General features: G+C 40.9%; 1 long non-coding RNA gene across 1 annotated transcript in view; it reads left to right on the plus strand.

Moving 5' to 3' along the window:
- The window catches only part of LOC308590374, a 43,275-nt gene that overhangs the window by 15,653 nt on the left and 2,064 nt on the right, over nt 1-25,558 (plus strand). The window contains exon 2 of the long non-coding RNA XR_014009762.1: nt 23,294-23,432. This is a non-coding gene — a long non-coding RNA (uncharacterized lncRNA). The remainder of the gene's footprint in view (nt 1-23,293; nt 23,433-25,558) is intronic.

Here is a 25,558-nt window from a genome sequence, read left to right on the forward strand (position 1 = left end):
CTATACATAACTAAACCATTTCTCACCTTCCCACCCCTTGCCTTTTCCTGTAAGACCTATTACAGTCGTTAAGAGTCGTCAAGAGGCTCTCTCAGCTATCTGCCTATCTCCCATTCCCACCACCCTTCTGAGTAACACCCCTCTCCACCTTCTCACTATATAGGAGGATCTGGCAACTTCTGTTTCAGTGTATCTGAAGAAGTGTGCATGCACACGAAAGCTCATACCAAGAACTAACTTAGTTGGTCTTTAAGGTGCTACTGGAAGGAATTTTTTTATTTTGACTATGGCAGACCAACACGGCTACCTATCTACTATTGTGCACAATCGTATGGGCAGATATACATTTCTGTTCACCTCATCTCTAACTTCAAACAGATTATATACCATAAGTCCTAAAACTCCAACATTCCAATCTTTATAGCAATAGTCCATTTACTCTAAAGTGGTATATGCATCAGAACCTGGTCAAAAATTTGATAGGCCCTTTAGTTACCACTCAGGGACAGTTAAATAACAAATGTAGCAAATAAATCCCCAAAACAAAAATAGGCCTGTCAGTTTCACCTTTCGGGGGTGATAGATTATCTCTCTAACCTATACTTACACCACTTCTGAGTCTTATGTGTTTTCCGGTAATTTTTGTTTTCATCTAACCACTTCCTTTTAAAATAAAGGTTTGTCATGTTAACTTTTAGGCTAACAGCTGTTCAAATTTAAGGTAAACTTTACAAAATGAAGGACACTTGATGGCGAAGACAGTTCTCAGCTTATCAGCGAGTTAATCAAGACAATCAACATGAGCTTTGTAAGAGACAGCAAACCAGAGCCGCTCACAATAAATATAATAAAAATATTATTTATATCACACCCATATGACTGGGTTGCCCCAGCCACTCTAGTCAGCTTCCAAGAAAATATTAAAAACACAATTAAAACATGTTACCAAGTTTTCAATGAGCTTTGCAAGAGGTTTATTGAAAATAAGCTTTGCTCTGGCTTTGAACTTGCAAAGGTGCTTTGTAGGTAGTGCCAGAGAAAAAGAGGTCCATGCGTGCCTCACAAAACCTTGTCATCTATCCATCCATCCCTCTCCATGCCTTCCAAGAAACTTCTATTGCTTTGAGCATGAAAGGGAAAGACTAAATTGAGATATGGAAGGTTCATTAAGACCAGAGCTGGCCCTATCGTTAGGCAGTGTGAGGTAACTGCCTCAGGCTACAGAAGCAGCTGTGGGTGGGAAGCAGCTGCAAGATGATGGAGGACGAAGCTGTGTGCATACAGCACAACCTGCCCTGTGCCCCCTGAGCTGCCCTCTGATACAATAGTTCAGTTGACTTCTGAATAGGGAATGAAGGGAGATCTCTATCTTGCCCTTTGCCTAAGGCACCAAAATGTCTTGGGCCAGCCCTGACAAAGACACCCCCATTCCAAATTCCCTCTAACGTTCCATTTTCTCCATGTTTCTCTGTTGCAAGTGGATCATCCCCAATGTTATTCTAAGAGTAACTTTTAAAAAGAGAAAGTTTAAGGAAGAATATTGAATCTGAACACGGTCCGCTCCACAGGTACTTCGACACTGAGAATTCACGAGGCAGTGAATGCCTGAGTCACAGGGCAGGTTTTCACCACCTCTTTTTACAGAGGATTTTTTTATATATTCGATTTTGAAATATGCAAGTGTCCTTCTGTCAGTATATCAGGATTGCAAATATATAACCTGGAACCATATAGATCCTTTGAAAAGCCTTGCTACCTCCAGCAGCTTAAAGGCTTCCAAATATCAAAGACCGGGCTTAATCTTTTCTGTAAACCTTTGTGCAGTTGTTTTAAAGTACTCCCTCCCCACTGCCAAAGACCTCAAAGTATAAAAGTGAAGTCACATAAATACATCTTTCAGATGAACTGCAAAGTGATGTATGGGGGGAATAGTGCTGTCAAGAAAAATAAAATAAAAAAGCAAGCCATATGAAGCCTCCAAACTCCAGCAAGCTACATTAAGAGTGTGAATTGAAGTGGACAACCCATTTCCCCCCAAAATACATTTTGCCCATAAGTTTGTGTTGCAGCCTTAAGGCTGAAACAGATATCAAGAAGAAAATTCTTGACTTGATCTTCTCACTTTTAATGTATACTTTGAAGCAGTGGTGATCCAATTTTGAACAGAGTCATGGCTCCAGAGGTGCATTAAAAAAAAAACCCCACTGCATTGTTATTCCCGATGTAAATCACCTGCTGTTAGCACCACTATGGAAAAAAGAGGCTTCACTTAGGTGCCTGTGTCCCCCCCACCCCCACCCCACAGCAGCGTCAAGTAATAATTGGATATAGAAAACAGTGTGAATGGAGAATGTTAAATCCACTGGGGGACATCTGTGGCTCAGAGGCAGAACACTTGCTTTGCATGCAGAATGTCTCAGGGCTGATTCCTGGCATTCCAGTTAGGGCTGTATAAAAACTCCTGTCTGAAACCCTGGAGGCTTGTTGCCAATAAATCAGTGTAGGCTGGTGTAGTTAACATGGTGCCCTCCAGTCTTTTGCAATTAGTTTATTTTGCACAAGTCTCTATTCCATTTTGTTGTCAGTAGTTGTAGAAATATATGGAGGTGGTATCCAAATAACAAGTGCAAGGAGTTACACTTGTATACTGGAGCTATCCCCATCTCCTACCCCTATGCACCCCGTAAATATTTTGTGGGAGTTCTCCCAAACCACCCGAATGAATTTGGGGAGGATGTGGACACATGCAGGTATGAGGGGATAGGAAGTTCCATTGCACATGGGACTAAGGACAGTCCTTCCCTCCCTTTAGTAACTTCACAGCAAGAATTAACAAGCAGTTTATATTTTATAGTCCTTTTTATTCAGTCATCTGGTTGCAAGCAAAAAGCCACATCTCTCCACAAGGAGAGCAATTGACTACTCTAAATCCTTCCCCTTCCATCCCCAGCAACATCCTGGGTGTCAATGAGAAGTTCCTCATCCTCTCTGCATTCTTTGTTTCTAATACGGATGAACCTCCTAGTTCTTGGGGAAGGGGGGTTTCCCACACTCTCTAATGACATCTCTGCTGGCTGTTCCCTCCTTTCTGTTTCTCTTTCCATTATCTTGTAACTAGGCAACTCCTGTGGAAACTGCTCAGTGTCTGTCTCTCTCTCTGCTCCTGAAACCACTGGAAACAGGACAGGGTGAATCTTCCCCCTCCTCCTCTTCTTCAGAGAAAAGCTGATCAGCCTGAGAATGCATTCCCCAATCCTCAGATCCAGACCTTTCCCTCACAGGTGACAGTCGTCCATGCCTTTATGGAAGTTGAACAGGTTGATGAAAGGCAGTTCCCATCTTCCCTGAACATGAGCCACGTTGATGAGGCTGATGGGATTTGTAGTCCAAAACATCATTCACTTGATGTGTAGTGAATGCTGACCTAGATCAGTGTTTCCCAACCGGTGTTCCGCGGCACACTACTGTGCCGTGAGACACCGGCTGGTGTGCCGTGGGAGGGAGGCGGGCGAGAGGCGGCGGCGAGAGGCGGCGGCGGCGGCGAGGATCCGCGTCGAGCCGGGGCGGCTCCGCGGTGGTGGTGCCGAGCGGCGGGGCAGCGCGCGCAAAAGGGAGGCGCGCGAGACAGCGGAGGAGGAGGAGGCCGGCATGTCCGGGCAGCAGCAGCAACAGCAGCAGCAGCAGCAACTCCCGGCGACGGCTCCTCCTCCGCCCGCTATCGCAGCCGCCGCCGCCTCAGCTGCCGCCGCCGCCTCAGCTGCCCTCGCTCTGCTGCCTCCTCCCACCCCGGCAAGGGGGAGGGAAAAAACTTTCATTTCTGTGCGTCCCTCCCAGCGTGACGCTGCGCGCTGACGTCACGGGGCGGGGCTTTAATGGTGGTGTGCCGCGAGATTTTTTTCCGGTAAGCAGGTGTGCCGTTGCCCAAAAACATTTGGGAAACACTGACCTAGATAGACTAATGGTCTGACTTAGTCTTTAAATAGCTTCCTATGTTCTTTAGATCCAGCCCAATGCTACTGGTCCAATCAAAACCAAGTTTCCAATGGCTTGTGTATCCAGCCCCTCTCCCTGTAAAGAAGAATGGATAGTTTCAATGATAAATATCTTCTGTTGTATCTGTTCTGTCCCATAATATTTTGAATGTAACTGCACAATTCTATACATATATAGAAGCAACTCTCATTGGTTTTCAGTAAGGTTTACTTCCAGAGAACTGTGAACAGGACTGTAGCCTAAATGTAAATCACACATTGAATAACTTTAAATACCATTGCATTCTTCGGTCAGATTATACTTTCTGTATTATATTGCAGAAACATTTAAGAAATCATCGAGAGTCATCTGAAGGCCCCCTCAGCTCACTTTGGGTAAATCTGGAAAGTGTGACCATAAGACAGGATCAGATATAGATCTTCGGTAAATTCTGGCAATTTCTGGATTTCCTATAAATGTAGGATACTTATCCGGAATCTTACAGTGTGACTGATCTATAATATGCAAGTGCCTCTGCATATAATTAAGTATCACTTTCTCATGCATTATAACATCAAACTAGCTTATCAGCTCATACGGAAAAACAGATGGGTATCATGTAATCAAGAATAATCCAAAGTAAGATAAATAGTGGCATATTTAATCATCTCCAATCAGGATTTCTCAAGAAGAAAAATGCCCTTCTGAGAAAGGATCAGGGTTCCAGAAAGTGAATATTTGCTATTTGGATAAAAGACTATTCATGTAAGAAGGCAAATACTACACCTTGCAATTATCTTTTCATATTTGACTTTGAATAAGAATTTTCAATTCACTATCCAGCTTTTGCCTCCTGCTTAATCCTGAAATTAAACCTCTATTTATGGCATCAGCACCTGTTGCCATGGAAATGAATGTGATGATCCAACATTATGGATTCACCAGAGACGACGGTAGGAGGGTAAGAGGGCTGGGAAAGAGTAAACATTGGTTCATTTGACTTTCTCTCAGGATTAGCAAAGGAGGAAAAAGTAATGGGGACGAGAAACAAAAGAATGGCTTTACCAAATAGCTTACATTATAATTGTGAAATTCGAATGGTGTTTGCTCTTCTTGTACGGAGCAACTTGCATTTAAGATGGGAACAGCAAAGCAAAGTGAAGGTCATGGCATCTGCACAGTGTGGTGTGACCACCAGTGAATTTTAGGACCTCTGATTTTTCAGATGAAACAAAGTGTGTAGCCCAGGAAACTTTGTAGAAACTTCCAGGAATCAAACTTTCTAAAATGTAGGTCAGGTATCTGCCTTCCCCTCAACCTCAAGTGATGAGGGTGGAAATTGTTGCTGCTCTGATCTCTTTCACATTCCTAACCTTGGTCAATTTTGGTGGTAATCTCTGGTGTGTTTTTTTTCAACAAAAGAAAAAGGAGAGAGAAAGCTCTTTTTGCAAAATACAGTGTTGGCTTGATTTAATATTACAGCTTTGCAAAAGCTTTGTCCCAGGACTGTACCATTTTGGCCTTGGGTGGTAATCAACTAAGTTTTACTCAGAATAGACACATTAATGTGACTAAATTAAGCCCATTCATTTTAACTAGTCTACACTGACTAAAACTTAATTAAAATGTAGATTGGTATTCTACAGGAGCTTCTTATGAGTAAAACGTTGCTGCTAAATGAGTAAGTGTTTTAAATGGGTTTGGGGCTCAGATTTTGATAAAGGAGATATTTCAAGAGAAATGTGTGGTTTGACATTATTGAACTGAAACTACTGGTGAGTTAAACCCAGAGAGAACAAAACAGCACCAACCATCAGCAGAACTGCTCAACACTGAAGAGACCATACAGGGTACAGATGAGGCATCTAGATGGCTCTAGATGCTGCCGGACTCCAACTCCCATCATCCCTGATTATTGACCTTATGGGCTGAGGCTGATGGGACTTAGAGTCCAACAATATCTGGAGAACCTCAGGTTAGCTACCCCAGATAAAGGGCATCTGTGAGCTGCCCCTGCCCCAAGCCCAGCCTTGGTCAACCCTTTAAATACTTACAAGTTCCTAGATGGTGCTGGGTGTTGCGGGTTATTATTTACAAATGAGGGAGAAAGGAGCAGATTAGATGGTTCTACATTTTTAGGGTAGCCATGGCCTAATTTAACCAGGCTTCCTCTAGTATTCCAGACAGCTCTGCTGTAAGTGGGTTCAGGCTGACCCAGGCTACACCTCTCCGACTGAGTTAAGCACTTGAAATTGAGTATTTATTTGTTACCCAACATACTGAATGCTAAACAAGAAGCCTGTTTTTTGCAAATAGTTTGTTGTTGCTGTGGAAACTCTGTTTGAATGGTTGCTGACATGCCAGCATCATGAGGGCCAATAGTTCAGTTGTGAAGTACATGCTTTGCATGCAGAAAATCCTAGATTTAATACTTCACATCTCCTGTTAAAACAGGTAGCAGGTGGGGTGCAAGCCATTTGCCAGAGAACCTAGAGTACTGCCACTTCTCAGAACTGACAATAAATACAGCGCTAGATGGAACAATGGACTTGTATCAGTCTAAACTGGGCCATTGTAATATATTGTGTGGGAATGTATTCTGTGTATGATGAGAGATGCTACACTTCTCTCTTCCTGATTTTGGACAAATGTAGATGGGAGAAAAGCAGCACCGTGTTGCTTGTAGATCTATATTGAACCAGGACCCTTGTTTCCTGGGACTTTCTGTGTTTAGCCCCTAAAACCTCCTTGACGTATGAAACACCATTGTGAAAAATTCTACTGAGTCTAACGTTCTGTGGATTGGCCAGGTTTGGTATTTAACAATAGTCATTAGCCTTCTCTGACCTTTCTTGGTTAGCAGAGCAGTATTAGGCCTGCACATTTGTTTGGGGACAAATGAAACCATTGAATTGAATGGGGATACTTCTGTTCAATTTTTATATATCTGATACAAGTGTGGTAACTTACAGACATGAACAGGTTCTCTTATCTATACCTATCCAGATTAGGTAGAGTGGAGGTGAAGACTTTTCTCCAGCAGAAACGGAGGACTAGTCAGTCAGTGGCTGCCTCATGGTGCCTCCTACCATTTTCTTTTCCCCAAATTCCCTACACATTGTATTGTTCTGGAATATTTTGGGGGCAGGGGGAGCAGCCAGCTCATACACACATCCTCACCAGAATAGTAGCTGCATGGCAAATATAAAAAAACTCAGTAGAAGAAAAAGAAATACATGAAAACTGGTGTAAGTAACAGGGGCATATGGAATGAATGTATGCATCATGAAACAAATGTGGTTTTGAGGAATGAATGGTGAAGGGGAAAAGATGTTTAATAACTGAATAATAATAATAATAATAATAATAATAATAATAATAATAATAATAATAGAATTCTGGGTGGGGGAGGAAACCTCATTTCTTACACTTCCCAAACTCTGCTTGCTACACTTTAGGATCTAATTTCTTGCTCCCCAGTTTGGTGAGTTTTCTCGATTGTCTTCAGTTGCCCTACTCCACATCCAGCAATTTGTTAATAATAATAATAATAATAATAATAATAATAATAATAATAATAATAATAATTTATTTATACCCCACCCACTCTGGGTGGCTTCCAACATAACATTAAAATACAATAATTCATCAGATAGTAAAAGCTTCCCTAAACAGGGCTGCCTTCAGGTGTCTTCTAAAAGTCAGGAAGTTGTTTATTTCCTTGACATCTGATGGGAGGGTGCTCCACAGGGCGGGCACCACTACTGAGAGGGCCCTCTGCCTGGTTCCCTGTAACTTTGCTTCTCGTGGTGAGGGAACCGCCACTCTGGTGCGACAGTCTGTGGGCAGGTAGGGTTTCAGCCTGCATACCAGGTGGAGCCGGAAGACAGCTGCCCTGGACACAGCATTGACCTGTGCCTCCATGGAACGCTGTGAGTCCAAAATGACTCCCAGGCTGCACAAGTGCTCCTTCAGGAGCACAGTTGCCCCATTCAGAACCAGGGAGTCCCCCACACCCACCCGCCCCCTGTCCCCCCAAAACAGTACTTCTGTCTTGTCAGGATTCAACCTCAATTCATTAGCCACCATCCATCCTCCATCCATTTACCTCCAAGAGCCCTGGTTGCTCAATACACCCCCTCTCAGTTTAGATTTGGTTATGGCTAGCCACAGTCCTAGTGTGGTCCTGACAATATTCTACAATCCCTGGTGCATGCATACATTTCAATCAGAGTTCATAACACACTTCAGTGTGAGCACAGAAAGGCACTTGAATGTCATTGAGATCCTGGTCTTAAATAGTTTACATGGTTTTGACTGCCTCCCCCCCAGCATAGCACACATTCTGCCCCACCCTCTGGTAGATAATCCACAAGTCATCTGTTCTAAGCAACAGGATACAGGTGTCTACTTCCTTTGATACACTGCCTAATCTATTGGGGTTAAATAATAGATCACATATCTGTTCAATTAAAGCACTGCCTGTAGCCTGGTAAACTGACTGATAGCTAGATCTGTTATATTCTCTCTCTTTAAAGCATATGCACACAAGTCTCATCAAACCGAATGATCTATCATCTGTCCAGGAGACTTATCAGAGTAAAGAGTCAGTTACTTGAGGTGCAATTAAAACATTAACAATGTTTCAATTGCTTAGGAAAGCAAAGAGAATGACCACCATCTTTCTCTGTCTATAAATTTTTAAAAAGCATCCTATGATATATTACAGTGTTAATTTTTGAGGCAACCTTTTGCAGCACTCAGTCAAAAGTGTTCATGGCTGGCATGAACACTGAGACAGAAACATGGGAAGAAGCCCTCTGGGGATGTACATGTTTAGAAGACTTTTCCACAGCATTAGACATACAATCAAGCAAGACATGCAATCAGCAGAATGACATGTTGCCGTTCAGAACAAAGATGTCCAGATATCCTCCATATAACATTTCCCCAGTATGTATTACATTTCCCCCAGGAGTTTAAGTCTAAAGGTTTCCCCTATTGTTCATAAGTAGGATTTACTGTGTGCTTAGTGATGAAGATGATGTTTGACAGGTTTCTGAGCATTCAGATATGGAATTATTCACTGGGGCTATTACGTTGTAAACCACCCTGTGGTGGTTTGGGTGAAAGGTAGTATAATTAATTAATTATAATAATAATTTTGCATTTGTTCAGTCCAGCAAGAACTGCACAATAAATTGTACAGGATTTATGGGTTAGTATTCCCAATCTTTTACCATGAAGAGTAGATTAACTTCAAAATTAGTGGAGTCACCACAGAATAATCTGTTTTGCCACCACAGTTGGAATGAAGATGGAAACAAAACATACAGTGTCAATAAAGGCCACAGTTGTTTTAACGTGGGTTCTGAGGGGATCTGCAGCTATATCACCTCCCTGCGTTACTGTGGACAGAAGATTAATGAGGAGGTAAGATGGAGATTCCTTCCCTTTCCTCATCATCAGAATTTAGCACCCATGAATGGCAGATGTGAGTCATTACTTCAGTGGCAGACCTTGGGGTCTCAAATCTCAGTGGTGCCCTGTGCGACACCAAAATTTGACGCCCCCACCGTCCATTCTACATCATAGTTGTGGCACCCCCTGCAGCACCCATGAGGCTAACTTTATCATGAAGGTGAGTTGAAGGGTGAAACCAGTAAGGTCCCCCCCAGTCATCCTGGAAAGGAATAGGCAAGATTAAGCCTACAGGGCCTCATGAGCTTTCCACCATTGTCTACCACCACCACCACCCCTGGATCCAGATGGCAGGGATGGGGAATGGCAGGACCAGGGATCAAATGCAACTCTCCAGGTCCCTCTCTGTCTCTCTCTCTGGCCCTTGGTCCTCCCTTGGCCAGACCACACCCCTCACCTGCCCCACTTCACACAGTTCTTTTGCCTGCATTGAACTCTTGTTTGCCTGGATGGAGAGACCAAAGTGTAGAAACCTCTGGCTTTTGCATAGCTGAACTATACCTACTATGCAAAGGATCCATAGACAAAGCAAGCAGAAAAAGCAGCAGTGATCCAGCCATTTTACAATGCAAACAATCGTACTAATAAAAGCTGCAAAAATCACAAACACAAAGAGCAAGCAGCATTCACAATGAAGAGATTAAGCAGCAAGGGAATCAACCGTTTATATGCCAAGGTAATCTCAGCTGAATTTCCTACAGGGTCCCAGAAATTTCAGTTTCAACAGCTGTAAGGACCCCTGCCCTCTTTTTCACCTGGCCACCTAATGAAGGAACTTACCTAGCTGCAGATGTCATTACCAAATTGTATCTAGCTATCAATATCGTAAAAAAAAGGTATGACTCCATGTTTAACCTAGAAAGTCTAATGATGGAAGGAGGAGAAAGGGCAGAACCACGGTGATTGCTTCTGAACATTTCCATCTTTGCAATGGCTTAGCAAGCTTATCTTCCACAACCATAGTTAAGTTGCAATTGATTATACATCAGCTGGGGTGACACTAGGAATAATATATATCAATGGGAAAGTCTTCCGATGATATGGAGTGATTGCTGCCTAATGTATGCTGCAATTACTCAAAGGCAGACAGCTTTGAAAAATGATCCCTCAAGCCACATACATGGGAAGGTCACACGGAGCAATTATTTTGCTTTAGCATAACCTTTCACTGGAATGTGATTACCTGCCAGTATAATATATATTGCTGCAAGCAGGTTGGTGCTTATGAATCCTATGGTGGAACCAATGGCAGCATGAAAGCAGAATGTCCCAGATATCCAAAAAGAAAAAGAGGGTGTGAGTGATGTAGGTAACTCAAACAGAGCTTGCTTTCTTGTAGTTGCATCAGTCTCCTCTCAAGAATCTAGCTCTTGCCCATAGAGGTGTTTGTGACTCTAACAGGTATTGCCTTCCTGTATATGCATGAAACCATATGCAGAGTCCTTCTGAATCAGGCCAAAGGACCATTTAGTCCAGTATCATTTTCTCAAAGTGGCCAACAGATGCCTATGAGATGCCCACATGTAGGACATGAACACAGTATGTTTTTCCTATCATTTCTCAGCTCTTGTTTTAGGTATGACTGTAGCATGATTTATTTAGATCTCCAGGTATAGGGTGGTCTATAAATTCAATAATAAATAAATTTAAATACATAGCACCTGTATACAGCCCACAAGGATTTTCAACAAACTTTTGATTAATATACGCATTTTTGAGAAATCAAGCTCCTCCAAACTAATGCAATTTTTTTTGTTCAACAAAATATGCAATTTTATTCACACCTTCCCCTAATATAATGCATTTCTGTACACATTGTTGGGTCGGCAAACTTCACTGCAAAATTTACAGAAGTGTGAATTTCAAAGGATAGCTGTTTTCTCAGTTCCTGTATTGATTCAAGAAGTATGAATTAGGTAGTTTCTCATTAGAATGCAAACAAAACTGAATTTCTTTCTCATCCGTTGGGCCAGGTAAAGGCGTCCTTACCCTGTAGTGCCCCCTGTTCTGGACAGGGCATGGCTCATTTAGGCTAGTTCTCTACACTGATCATTCCCTGTATGAAAGTTTGCTTAAATAAAACGTGGCCCAAGCTCAACCCATTTTATATGCCATTCCTCTTATATTCTTGTTCTGGTCACCAAACTATTTAATAAAATCATGACAGACACACTTTACAAGTGTGATTATCTGAATCTCTCCATAATTTCTTCATCTCCTGGTTAATTTTTCCTATCATTTACTTTGCTTTTTATGCTGAGCACATGCTGAAGCTCTCTTTCTATTTCAGTAATGAAATATCATAAAAGGATTGGGATCTATGATTCATGCTTCAAATCTAGTTCTTAGTGTGCAATGGAAAACCAAACCAGGGGATTATTTAGCTCTATTTAATGCATCGTTTTGCTCATCTTGACCTATGAACATCCCTTGAGATTGTAGATTTCTTCATATTACGCTACAGCTTTCTGGAAATTTGTTACATACTATAGGAATGTGTTTCAGGATTTATGCCAGTGGCTTTTGCTCCTTGCAAATTATTTATATTACAAAAGCAACCCACCTCACCTCTTTGCCAGCCACAACTGCAAGTGAGTATGTAACTTACAACTCAGCATATAATAAATCAAAGAAGTGAGACTCAACAGAAACCTGTATTAACAGAACCTAGCACTGCAGGCAACAGATAAATAATACACATTCTTAGGGAATTGGGACTAAAGACTGGGTCCTTCACATTCAGAAATGTAGGACTTTATTGCCTGAGTAAAGAAATGGTAACATATCCACTGCTTGTACCAACCTATCATCTCTATGGACCAACAACTGGAGGGCAACATCACACACTTGTGCACACCACATCAGAACATTAGAATGCACTGCTCTGAGTTGTATTGATCATGCCTTCTGTGCCTAAACGTTTGCACAGCAGTGAAAAATTCCCAAGTCCTGGCTCTCTCATGTACTAAGCTTGGAACTTAGATCAAAATTGGGTAGCCATGGCGTAGGTCTCAGTGGATTCCTCAGCCCCTGCACATACACACATTTACTTGTTTCAAAGACACGTAGTAAGGAACCTGGAAGAAATATTTTTAGGATAGTATTGCTCAGTTTGGAACTCTAATTGGCTGCCTATATAAAAGAGCCTTTCTCTTGCACTAAGTAAATAAGAGCACCGGGACAAGTTTTGAGAACTGATGGTCATGCAAAAGCATTCAACCCTGTAAGGCTCACATTCACTGTTTGTAGTAGGTCAAGCTTTATCACTAGCTAAAGTGGAGTAGCTGTTGGACAAGACATTGAATATCTGCATAGTATGAGTGTGATGCATAGATTTGTATTGTGGATTTAACCATTGGTTATCGTTCATCATTTCATTACATTTCTGGGTATTCTTCTTTGGCGATCACTCGTAGCCGAGTAACATTGTCTTCCATAAACACAGTTTTAACAATGAGTCCATAAGTGACTGTGGAGACCAATTCTGGATCCACGTGTCCTTCCACAGTGGGGACATTGGTTTCTGGGCAGGAGCTGATCACAGTGTGGATTTGCCAAGTGTCCTAGCATGTTTCTCCCTTGCGTCCTGAGTCTGAGTGTCTTCAAAGCCCATGACACCTTTGGTAAAGGCTGTTCTCCAACTGGAGCGCTCGCAGGCCAGTGTCTTCCATTTGTCAGTGTTTATACTAAAAAAATTTAGATTTGCCTTGAGACAGTATTTAAACCTCTTTTGTTGACCACCAGCATTATACTTTCCATTTTTAAGTTCGGAATAGAGTAGTTGCTTTGGAAGACGATCAACAGGCATCTGCACAACATGACCAGTACAACGAAGTTGGTGTTGAAGAATCATCGCTTCAACACTGGTGATCTTCGCTGCTTCCAGTACACTGATATTAGTTCGCCTGTCTTCCCAAGTAATGTGTAAAAATTTCCGGAGATGCTGTTGGTGGAATCTTTTGAGGAACTGGAGATGGCGTTTATAAGTGGCCCATGTTTCATGTTTCAAGCATATAGTAAGGTTAATAGTACAATAGCTTTGTAAACAAGCATTTTGGTTTCCCGGTGAGTGTCCTCAAATACTCTGCACTTCAATCGGGAGAAAGCTGCACTCACAGAGCTCAGGTGATGCTGGATTTTGGCATCAATGTTGGCCCTTGTGGAAAGATAACTGCCTAGGTAGGAAAGGTGATCAACATTTTCCAGCATCACACCATTGAGTTGTATTTGTGGCGCTGCAGAGGGGTTATTTTGTACTTGTTAGTGTAGCACTTTGATTGTTTGGATGTTGAGTGATAGGCCAAGCTTTTTGTAAGCTTCTGCAAAGATATTTAGGATAGTTTGGAGGTCATCCTCTGAGTGTGCGCACACTACGTTGTCATCAGCATACTGAAGCTCTATGGCGGAAGTTACGGTAACCTTACTCTTTGCTTTCAGCCTGCTCAGATTGAAGAGCTTTCCATCTGTTCAATATATGATTTCTACTCCAGTGCGGAGTTTCCCTTTGACAAAGTGTAGGATCATGGCAATGAAAATAATGAATAGAGTTGGGGCAACACAACCCTGCTTAACACCTGATCCCACTGTGAATGGTTCACTTTGAGAGCCATTGTTATCTGTGATTGTTGCTATCATATTATCATGGAGGAGCTGAATGATGTTTACAAATTTATCTGGGCAGCCAATTTTCAGAAGGACAGTCCACAGAATCAGAATGAATCTGAATCCATTCTCACAATAAAAAGCAAGTTGTAGCCTTGAATAAGATTTATGTATTCACAGTGCTACAGTTACAAGCCTACATACAAATTATTATGGTGCTTTATGATGATGCATGGTGTTTTATAGTGTACAAGTGAACTAACTGGCCCCTGCCCCCAAGGACTTTACCATTTAAAGTTTGACACAGGAAACCATGGATGAAGGAAAGAGAAGTGGAGGCAATTGCAAGAATGTGTAATTGCTTCAGTAACAGATGCTCAGCTTTGTTATAATCAGTGCTTTTTTCTGGGGGGACCCAGGGGTACACATACCCCTAAACATTTTGTGAATCTAATGGGAGAAGAAACTAAAACTACTTTTCTGAATACCTTTCAGAAAATAAGATTCCATCATCTTTATGCCTCTTTTAAACACAATCAAGTACATCCAAATTTCAACAAGTGAGTGTGAACATGGCTTCTCTCAGATGAATTTAATACTGACTCCAACAAGAGCTTCATTGCATTAAAACCCTGTAGCCAACTTAATGTTTATGAAATTGGTAGGCCCTCCTTTGTTTAAGCCTTCAGTGTATGTAAATTCATGGTTTTTGAAAGGACGACATCTGGCGACAGACACCAACAGCAAGCAGAGGAATCGGGAAAATGTTAGTGCACAAAAACCTCATGCCAATGTGGAAGTTACTGTGAGCTGTCAGTTGTGTTATATGAGGTAATGCATGTTCTTTGTACTTTTGTCTATTTACTGTATTTATTTTCCCCGATTTGAACTATAAAATGGTGGTTTTCTTGAGTCAAAATGAGAGTATCCCTAAACATATATTTTTTAGGAAAAAAGCACTGATTACAGTCTTAGAAATAGTATGACTATGTTTATTCGCAATGGGCTGAAGCATTCTGCCCATACCTTTTGGCCATTTCAGGGTGTCTGGAGGCTGGGCACAAGTCTGCCCAGTGATGATAGCGCATGCGCGCGCGCACACACGCCAAAGGCCATGTTGAATAATACTACTTTCTGACAGGCTTCTCATTGCCACTCTGCTCCTGCTGGTTGTAGCTCTACCAGCGCTTGGAGCAGGAGGGAAACTTTTTTGCGTCTAAAAAGAAATAATCGCAATGGAATCCTGTACCACCTTGTATTGTAATGGTGAGCCCCAGATACTGCCCCCAATAAATACCATATTTTAGAATCTCCTATGTGAAAGTGGCCAAAATCCAGAGGGGCCCTGGCAGGTAGCCCATTGCAGCTATTCGTTTAATAACGTTGTGCAAATCTTACATGACTAAATAAATTGGAATTAACACTCATCAAATCTCTGTTAGAGGCAGAACAGTGCCCCCCTTCAAAAATGTTTTCTTATTCTGTCCCACAAGTAAGAAACTACTGAAAAAGTAGGGTGGGAGAGAGCGAGGGAGAGTGTGTGTGCACCGGCTGGTTGGGAAGGTCATTGAATGTCAGAAGAAAACTTGACACAAAACTTGTGATTTTTTTTTTCAGAAGTAGAAAGAATCTCAGGTGGAGTGCCTACATAAAGACACATTGATTTCTTCTTCTGCGGATAGTCGCATGTGGGTTTTAACAAAGCAATCTCTGAAAAGCAGAGAATGAGCTGATAATATGCAATGCAAACTGGTGATGGAGAAAAAGGAGTAGGAGGGAAATATGCATTGAGTGGGACACACAGAAGCTGACAAATGAAGGTCAGGGTGCAGCCTTAACAACAGGACAAACCCATGAGTGACTAAACAGGCTGCTCAAAAGACATTATGCTTCTATAGCAAACAGATGGAATAAAGTGGGAAAAGAGATAGAGTGGAATGCCTGAATATTAGGCTTGTTTTTTTTTTCTTTAGAGGGAGGAGCTTTCATGCTGAATCCTTTTCTTTAAAAAAAAAATTTAAATCGACAAAGCAGATGACAATCTTTTATAAGATAAACAACTTCCTTTTATTTTTCTCACCAAACATCTTGTCAGTGTGCAGAGCAGATCTCCACCCTTCAGTGAATCACAGATGTCTAGCACACCAGACACTGGCACTGATTCATTTAGATTAACTTTGCCAAGACATCTGCCAATTTATGCCGCCTATCACAGCAAACCCTATTTGATATATTGTATAACCTCAGTTCCTTATGAAAACCTTGGCTTGATTTATGAGTGATTGGTAACCTGCAGGATAAGGGTTGTGTGACAAGAATTAGAATGACTCGTGACATTTAAAGAAGATTTCTTGATGAGAGGGCAAGCCGTCTAAACATTTTTTTTCCTTTTGGCCCACTGTGAAGCATCTGCTACAAGACCATACTAGGATGTTTCAAACAGAATCGTGCCTCTGGGCCATTTGGAAAACAGCAACATTTCAATGAAAGCCATAGGGGGTGGGGGGGGTATTGGATATTATTAAAATGTTCAGATAAAAGGGAAACCATTCATATGGGGCAATATGATTCATAGAACCAATAAAATCAAGATGAACCTGAAGACCATCTTTATTTATTTATTTATGAATAAAAATATGTAAAGATACATCACAGTGGTTTACAACAAAGAGAAAAACATAAAAATGAAAAAAATATCATAGAAAGGGAAAAACAAGTGAAAAACAAAAAGAAATTAAAAATAAACATGAATAGAACATCGCATCAACTATTTGCATTGTGGCAATATTCTCTTATAAGAACTAGGAAGGAGATATTCCCTAAAACCTAAGGCACTTTAGTGCTGAACTGATTTTTTTTTGGGGGGACGCCTCTCTAATACATAGTGACACACGCACACACACACACAAACATCATCATCATCATGGGTGCTTCCCTGTTTAGTGGCAGGCATTTTGTTGTTGTTGAATTTCCACAAAGTGGTCAAGAAAATGTAGCTTAGAGGAACATAGTAATGAAAGCTTCTGCATATGCTATGGGTTGCTTTGCTTAGCATTAAGTGGGTGGCACTTAAACCACAGAGCCTAGGGCTTGCCAGTCAGAAGGTTGGCAGTTTGAATCCCCGCGAGGGGGGAAGCTCCCGTTGTTCAGTCCCAGCTCCTGCCAACCTAGCATTTTGAAAGCACGTCAAAGTGCAAGTAGATAAACAGGTATCGTTTTGGCGGGAAGGTAAACGGCATTTCTGTGCGCTGCTCTGGTTCGCCAGAAGCAGCTTAGTCATGCTGGCCGCATGACCTGGAAAAACTGTCTGCGGACAAACGCCGGCTCCCTCGGACAGTAAAGCGAGGTGAATGCCACAACCCCAGAGTCGTCCACAACTGGACTTAACGGTCAGGGGTCCCTTTACCTTTACACTTCCTACCCCTTAATCAGGCAAGTGCAGTGTTGCAGAACCTCTTCCTCAATGCATGGGGGACATCACTTGACGTGCCCATTGATACTTAGAGCTTGAAAAGTCCTCCTTGCTTACTTCTTTTTATGTATAGCCTAACAGACTTCAGTTACAAAGCATTCTCTGAAAACACATAAACTTTGAAAAACATTGTGACAATTATTATTATAGCTTATATCAATAAAATTCTCTAAGTGACTTGTAAAATAAAAAAAGTTATGCAGTAATCATGTATTCATTAAAATCAGTAAACAAACAAACAAACAAACAAACAAACCCAACAGCATAAAACTTTCCCAAGTGGATACAGAATACACTTTACAGCATTCTGAGCTGCAGAACAATTTTTGGGGGAGAGAAATAATGGCCAGTTTGTGTTGCATCTGAGCACTGAGAGCCAATAAACTTGTATTTGGTTCAGGTACGCTGACTTTCAGCAACATCACTATTCAGCAGACAGTTCTATAATCTCACTTCAGCTGCGAGAAGGTCCTATCTCAGGTGGTAACCAACCACGCTTCAAGATAGTGGGAACAAGGAAAAGAATTTCTAGATCTTTTCTAAATATATGGCTCACATGGTTCATATGGGAGGTTCATGCTCATCAAAAGTCAAATAATTCCACCCCCCCCACCTCAGTGCTCGACACAATAATTTTGCCTGTTATGGATAAAGTCAGAATGCATAAATACTACTTTAGGGAGAAAAATAAAATTGTTAGGTGATAATATTTTTTTAAATCATATACCAACTATTTGGGGGTTTGACAATGGGTCAGTATAAATGGACTCTCTCCTTACTTCTGCCAAGAGATTGATGTTGATTCATTGTATATTTCCATGGCCCTCTTTGATAAACGGATAGACGTTACGACAACTCTTGCAACATACAAATGGATTGCTTTTAGATGCAGATTTTGTATGGATAAATATAATGATATTTTGAATGTATTTATGAAAATTATAATGATTTGTTAATAATTTTACACTTGTTGGAATAACTGTATTACTTATATATATCATACTGTATTACAATTTCATGTTTTTCTTTCTTTTTCTTTTTTCCATTTTCCTTCATTTCCTCACAGAAAATTTTCAATAAAATATAAACAGAAAAAAGGGGCGCATTGCCTGAAACTTGTTATTCCAGAGCATCTCAAATAGAATCTGTCATTCTTGAAACTGATTTGGTTGTCTCCCATTACTTTCTCTTCGGTAGTATGTTAATTTAGAGTATTATAATATTCAAAACTCTATTAAACCTTTCTGAGACTGATGGAGGATTATTTTTTTCTCCAATCTGTTGCTATACAGATCTTGCCAGCAGCAAAAAGATTAACCACCAAATTGACATCTGTAATTGAATTATTTAAGTAACCCAAAAGGAAAACGTCTAATGGTAGCAAATATCTTGTCATTTCCCTAACCAGGTTCCATATTGTGCGGAATATTGGACATTTCCAAAATATATGTTTAAAATCTGCTACTGTGTTAATGATAAATCTAGCTCAATCTATGTGGTGGTAGATACTATTGGTACTGGATTTTTTTGGGGGGGTGGGGAGAACACACCTTTCTTTTACCCAATTTAGAGGTATTTCCATTTCTCCTATATTGTGCACTCTGCACATCTCTAGCAAAAGACAGTAAAAGACAGAACTAGTCCCTATCTTGCTCATTTGTTATTTGTAATCCCATAGCATCGTTTGTTGATTCTCAATAAGATTATGATGGTGATGGTGATAACATTTGTATACTCACCACCCAGCCAAGTTCTCTGGGTGGTGCATATTGACAATAAAATACAATTCGCAATAAAAGGTAAAGCCAAGAAATCACTTATGCAAAAAAAAGCCCAGCGCAAACCAGCAAACACTTAAAATCAATACAGAATCCAGCAGCTAAAATAAGGTAAACAATTCCAACCCAGCATCAAACCCAGCATGGAAGCAGGGGCACTCGGTGTCAAAAATGGAGCTACCTGCTGTGATTTAAAAAACCTGGGTGCAGAAGTGGATATGGCTGATGGGCTGGATTTAGACATCTCCCAATCCTCAAGAGCCACTTTGACAGGTGGGTGGAACTGTTCACCTGTCAATCTCTCATGAAGGCAGGTGAAGACTCGCCTCCCCCGCCACATGGTTTGTGCTGGCAAATTGTGCTGGCAAAGGAAGCATCTCCCTTTCTACTTCCTTTGCCCATGCCGTCTGAAATCAAAAGGTCCAAGGAAACAGCAATTCTCGATGAGAACTTATAGCAAACTGCACTACAGAGTTTACAGCTGGAAACTAACCTCATTGGGCATGTGGGGTGGAAGATCTTCACTGCTGTGTTAGAACTGTAAATGAAAGACTTCTAGATAGTTGTACCGCACCAATATATTAGAAACATTTGTAAAATGCTATCATTGTGTATTGGTATAGTGGGTTTTGTGCCGTATTAGAAAAAGCTCCTTTGTAGAGAGAGGTTGACAAAGTTTATTTTATCAAATTTATTAATGAAGAATCGATAGTTCCAATGACCCAAGCAAGATATGCCAGTATATGGAACAGACCATAGTTGACCCATGTCCCCAGTACTCCTGGAATTACCAGCCATTCTCAGCTAACTCTGTGAACAGCAGTAGAATAAGTAGAACAAATAGAATGGAGTCAGAATTTGGGGGCATTTTTAATTTTTGTTTTGTTTTGCTTTCTTCTTCTTTCTCCCTCTCTTTGTTCTCCTTTGTTTGATTATTCCAGATGCTTTAATGAGATGCAAGCTTTTTTTTTTTTGCTTTATAAACTCAGTAATGATTTCTTGCACAATTTAGTAAACTCAATGGACTCCCAATTCCTTGAAATTCACTCCTGCAACTTATTTACTCTTCCCCACCCTTCTAGAGAAGGCTAGATGAGGTAATTTTTCTGAACTCTCAGACTGACTTGGAAAAATGGGCTGCAATATTGCTCGCACTACCACCACCAGAAGAACTTAGTTAATTTCCAAGAGTCTGACGTGCCCCTTGTTACAATTTTAGGCACATGTTTATGCAAAACTTATGTGTACACACACAGAAAAATGCAATGTGGGAAGAAGCTCTAAGATACCAACAGAACTAATATGGGTTTAATCCATGTACTTCAGTCTAACCAGGCTGTGGACTGGGCTGAATGTCACTTTGATACCTTTTTTATGGAACTAAATGTAAGATGGATAGAGCTGACTGCACTTTTAACAGCTTGTGCTTGCAAAGGTTACTCTGAGTCAGCTGGCAGGAATGGATACCAATTAGAAAGTCGGCTCCATGGTAGACTATTTGTTTTTAACATCAGCTAGCAAATATGACCATCACTCTTGGGGCACCTGTCATGCCTGTCAGAAGGAAAGATTAACATCTGAATGATTTGAAGTGTTGTAAGACTCATGCAGGAATACACCCGTCTATTAAAATATAGAATATACACTAAAAACCAGTTCCAAGAACAAGTTGATTTGTACATATTGCTAAATCATATATATATATATAGAAATACTGTTGCATGATATTTACTGTTTGGATATTTAATAATCAGACTCATAGGTTCATAGTTTCCTTTTCTCTCTCTTTTAAATGCCTATTGTGAAGTTACTTGTGATCCTTAAAATCTGTGATCAGAATTACATGAGAAAAACCATAGAATTATCCAGTGCTTTTTTCTGGGGGGACGAAGGGGGACACATACCCCTAAACATTTTGTGAATCTAAGTTTGGCCTCCTTGAGGTGCAGTATTTCAATATAAGTAGGAAAATGAGAGTACCCCTAACATTATTTTTTAAAGAAAAAATGCACTGAAATTATCTAATCTACTTGCTTTTAATTGGTTTCCAATAATATTAAGTACCTAATAATAATATTCAGCTATTTATTAGCTATTTCAAGTGAGCACATGCTCTTCTATCCATATGCTAGACCAAAGTCGCATCCCAAAAGGTCCTGTGTCCCAAAGTGGGAGTCTATTTCTTCCTTGATAAAATACTGTATACACAAGGTCAACTGGGCACCTGATTCTGGTATCTAATTATTATTCTTTATTAAATTTGTATACCTCCCTATACCCGCAGGTCTCTAGTTACCATTGATAGTATCTACTTGCATGCAATGAGTTGTGATGCCATATGATTGCAGTCACTCTTTATACTTCTATCCTGCCTTCCCTCCAGTTTACCTATGATCCCCAGATTGTCTCCCATCCAGACACTGCTCAGGCCCGACCTCCTTGGTTTCAGCAGTAGAACTGATCACATCTCACACCTCTGTTCCTTCTCTTTTTGCTAGGGCAAAAATGGGCACATTCCTTCCTAAACATTTACCTAGCGATGCAGCAAGTTCTAAAAAGAAATGGTTAGCCTTCATTATTTTGGAATGAGATACATAATGGATGATTCGCCAAGCATATGTGCTGTACCTTAATGAGAATAGTATCTTAATTTAATCTTCGGACCACATCATCATTATTTTAGTAGAATCCTTCTCTGTTAACTAATTGCTTTCTTTCTTTTTTGAAATGTTGAACAGAGTATTCTACAAGAAGGGGTCAGCAGGATCCAGATAAAAATGAAAATGAAGCAGTAAATGGTATGGTTTGCTCTGAAAGCTGCTCTGAAAGTGCCTCCCTTTGGCACCCCCTCCTTGTGTTTCATTTGGTAGTGTCCAGTTGCTTTCAGAATTCTAATCAGGCTGATTAATGTCCTGGCAGCTTTCACAGTGCGATAGCTATTTGCATGGTAGAGGCTGGCAAGGAGTGGTACACCTTTTCGTAATTTAAAAGATAAAGACAAGTTCAGATTATAGCCTGTGCCATCAGTCCCCTTCCCTAAGATTAAAACCGACCAATAATGGAATGCATTTATTTTGTAAACGATCTTCAACCATCCACAGATCTTGTATTTCACTAAAGGCAAGATACATCTAGAAAATGAAGCCTCTCACGGGAACTGTGCCTTATTTGTTTACAATTAGTTTTAAAAGTAAAAGAAAGTGATCCAGCAAGCGGACAAACAAGCAAACACTGGGTTCCATTTATATGTGTATTTTTATTGCATTCTCTTCCTTTTAATTAGAAGAATAACAACTACAACCAAGGGGTGCTTTCTGCAATTCAAATGTTAATACCGAGAAAATATGTCTCTATTTGTGATATGGATTTTTTTTTCAACAACAGCCTATTTGGTATTAGGTGACAATAATATACCTAATTCTCTTTTATGAAATATGATTTTAAAATAAATAAACATTTTAATGTTTGTGAGCTGTTGCCCAGAGCAGTCTTTTTGAACCTGGTATAGAAACATCTCATATACACATTTGTAAGATTAGGTAAAGGTAAAGGACCCCTGACAGTTAAGTCCAGTGGCAAACGACTCTGGGGTTGTGGTGCTCATCTCGCTTTACTGGCTGAGGGAGCTGACATTTGTCCGCAGATAGTTTTTCCAGGTCATGTGGCCAGTGTGACTAAGCCAATTCTGGTGAAATCAGAGCAGTGCACAGAAACGCCGTTTACCTTCCCGCCAGAGTGGTACCTATTTATCTACTTGCACTTTGACATGCTTTCATACGGCTAGGTTGGCAGGAGCTGGGATCAAGCAACAGGAGCTCACCCCACCGTGGGGATTCGAACCGCTGACCTTCCGATCGGCAAGCCCTAGGCTCAGTGGTTTAGACCACAGCGCTACCCGCATCCCATTTGTAAGATTACCATGTTGCAAATGTTTGCAGCACACAGTAGCATCGTGAATTAATTGGACTCTTGTATATGCATACATTAGACACAGCGCTCTTCAGTGGCCGGCCTTCGAGGATCAAAGCCTGAACGTGTGTGATCCCTGCTGAAGAGGGTAACATAGGAGTAGATCTTGCCTTCACTCATCTTGTCACTCATGAAGGATGCACACCTGCTCAGGTTTTGTAAGTTAAACAACCTTCGCTGTTTTGTCACTGTGTGCTTTCAAGAGTTACAATAGCACTGCACATTTAAATGTTAGTACTGTTCAACATGCTGACAGTTCAATTTCTACTTGTCTTCACTCCTCTGTCTCCTTGTCTTTCCTCTGCTCAATATACTGGCTTAACACACTTCCAGGTTTCTGTTTCAGTTATCACATGTAATTATTTTCTTAGTTCTGTTGTATTTAGTTGAAGTCTAAAGTTCATGGAACAGCAGCCAAATATTTAAAGCCTCAGCAGGAGAACCTGAGTTGAAAACAGAACTGGAACTAGCAGTTTCTGTGCCCTGGGCAGACTACAGTTTTAACATCTCAGAGTGGGGTTTTTTTAGGATTAGGAAACTGTCTTGATTGACCACTGGTCTGCCTCTGTATAAAGCACTTTCCTATATTCCTGCATCGGTCTTAAATGTTCTCAGAAGTTCTCCAATTCCTAACAACCAATAAGCACCTTGAATTCTACTCAGAAATAGAGAGGAACGTCCAGTAGAACTTTTCAGCAAGTTACCATTTGAAAGCCAAACTGGTGTCTTTCAAACCACCTGAAGTTTGCAGGAGGTCCTCAAGGACAGTCCATGTAGGACACATTGCGTTAGTCAAGCCTGCTACTTCTGGCCAACACCAGCCTGAGCTGGCAAAGAGTGTTTTGTGTCCAGAGTAAGGTACTCCAAAACAGCACTCAGAACTGTGAGCTCCATTCTTAAGAAAGTGTGCGATCCCATCCAGAACTTTAAACATCCTACCACCTCAGTCAGATGGACCATTCAGCCAGATACATTTCCAGGCTGTCTGGATTAAGCATCAGTATAGTATCCCTCATTTGGTACGCTGATGATTCTATTTAGGTTGGATAGTACTGTTTCAGGGGGGCATGGGCTAGAGGCTATATGGCAGTAACAGAAGGGGCTGAAGCCAGTTGTGGGTGGGATCAGAGACCAAAATGGGAAGGGCCACTCACCCACCTTCTCTCTCTCTCTCTCTCTCTCTCTCTCTCTCTCTCTCTCTCTCTCTCTCTTCCTCCTCCTATCTTTCTAAAAACTGGGGGCCTGCTGCTCTTGGGGGGATTACTATATCAAACTGAAACTACAGTAGTACCTTGATTTTTCAAAGGAACAGCTTTTAATCATAGCTACTTAAAATGATTGAAATTGCACTGAAAATGTGGCAAGAAAAATAAAGAGCATAATTTTGTCAAAAGATGAATCCCACCGAGGCTCTTCATACTCCAAATGGCTTAAGCAGCAAACAGCAGAGCTGTGTTTTCAGTTAATGAAATGGGTAAATCACAGTGGCAAAGGCAAAAAGAAAACCAGGAAGGAATGGTACAATTATTTTCCTGTTAAAAGCAGACCAGAATTGTAGAGTCTTAGAACACTGCAATTACTGCAATGAGATTTGGTCTGTGTGCATTAGCACTTAAAAAAAATTTTTTTTTAGCCAATATATAAGTGAAAAATGAGGTAGGAAATTATTTATTTATTTACCTGTTTTCCTGATGTTCACAAAACAAGAATTGGGAAAGATGCAAAACTATATTTGGTTCTGTATTTACCAATCATGGCCCAATCTTGTGAGGTGGAGCATGTTAATTTAATTCATCATTTGTAAACTATAGCAAGAATCTAAGATTTAGGACAGTGGTAGCCTACATGGTGCCCTTAATATGTTGTTCAACTCCGGCTCCCATCTAAGTCACAGTGGTAGTGTCACTTGCAACCATCAGACAGCAGTTTGAAAATGGATGCACTAAGAAGGAAGAGGGGCTCCTAAATGCTCCTAAATACATTTAGAGTGTCCTCACCAGACTCTGAAAAAGAGACTGTGGAAGCATGACATGCGGAAAGGAAATGTGCAAAGTGTGAAGAGGAAAAGGAGAGAATAGTATGTACAATAGGGAAATGAAGGAGTAGATGCCAGGGGTGACCTTTAACCATAAGGACTAGAAGCTTAAGAGTAATTGAAAGGTGACAGGGACCTGGTGCAGAGATGGGAGGAAAGGGGGAAATGGCTTAGCAGCTCAGGAGAATTGAGATGAGTCAACTTGATGCAGTAACAAAATGAAAGCTAATCAAGTAACATCTGGAAGCC

The sequence above is a fragment of the Podarcis bocagei genome (genome assembly GCF_964188305.1).
Source record: "Podarcis bocagei genome assembly, chromosome: 1".
NCBI classification, from domain to species: domain Eukaryota; kingdom Metazoa; phylum Chordata; class Lepidosauria; order Squamata; family Lacertidae; genus Podarcis; species Podarcis bocagei.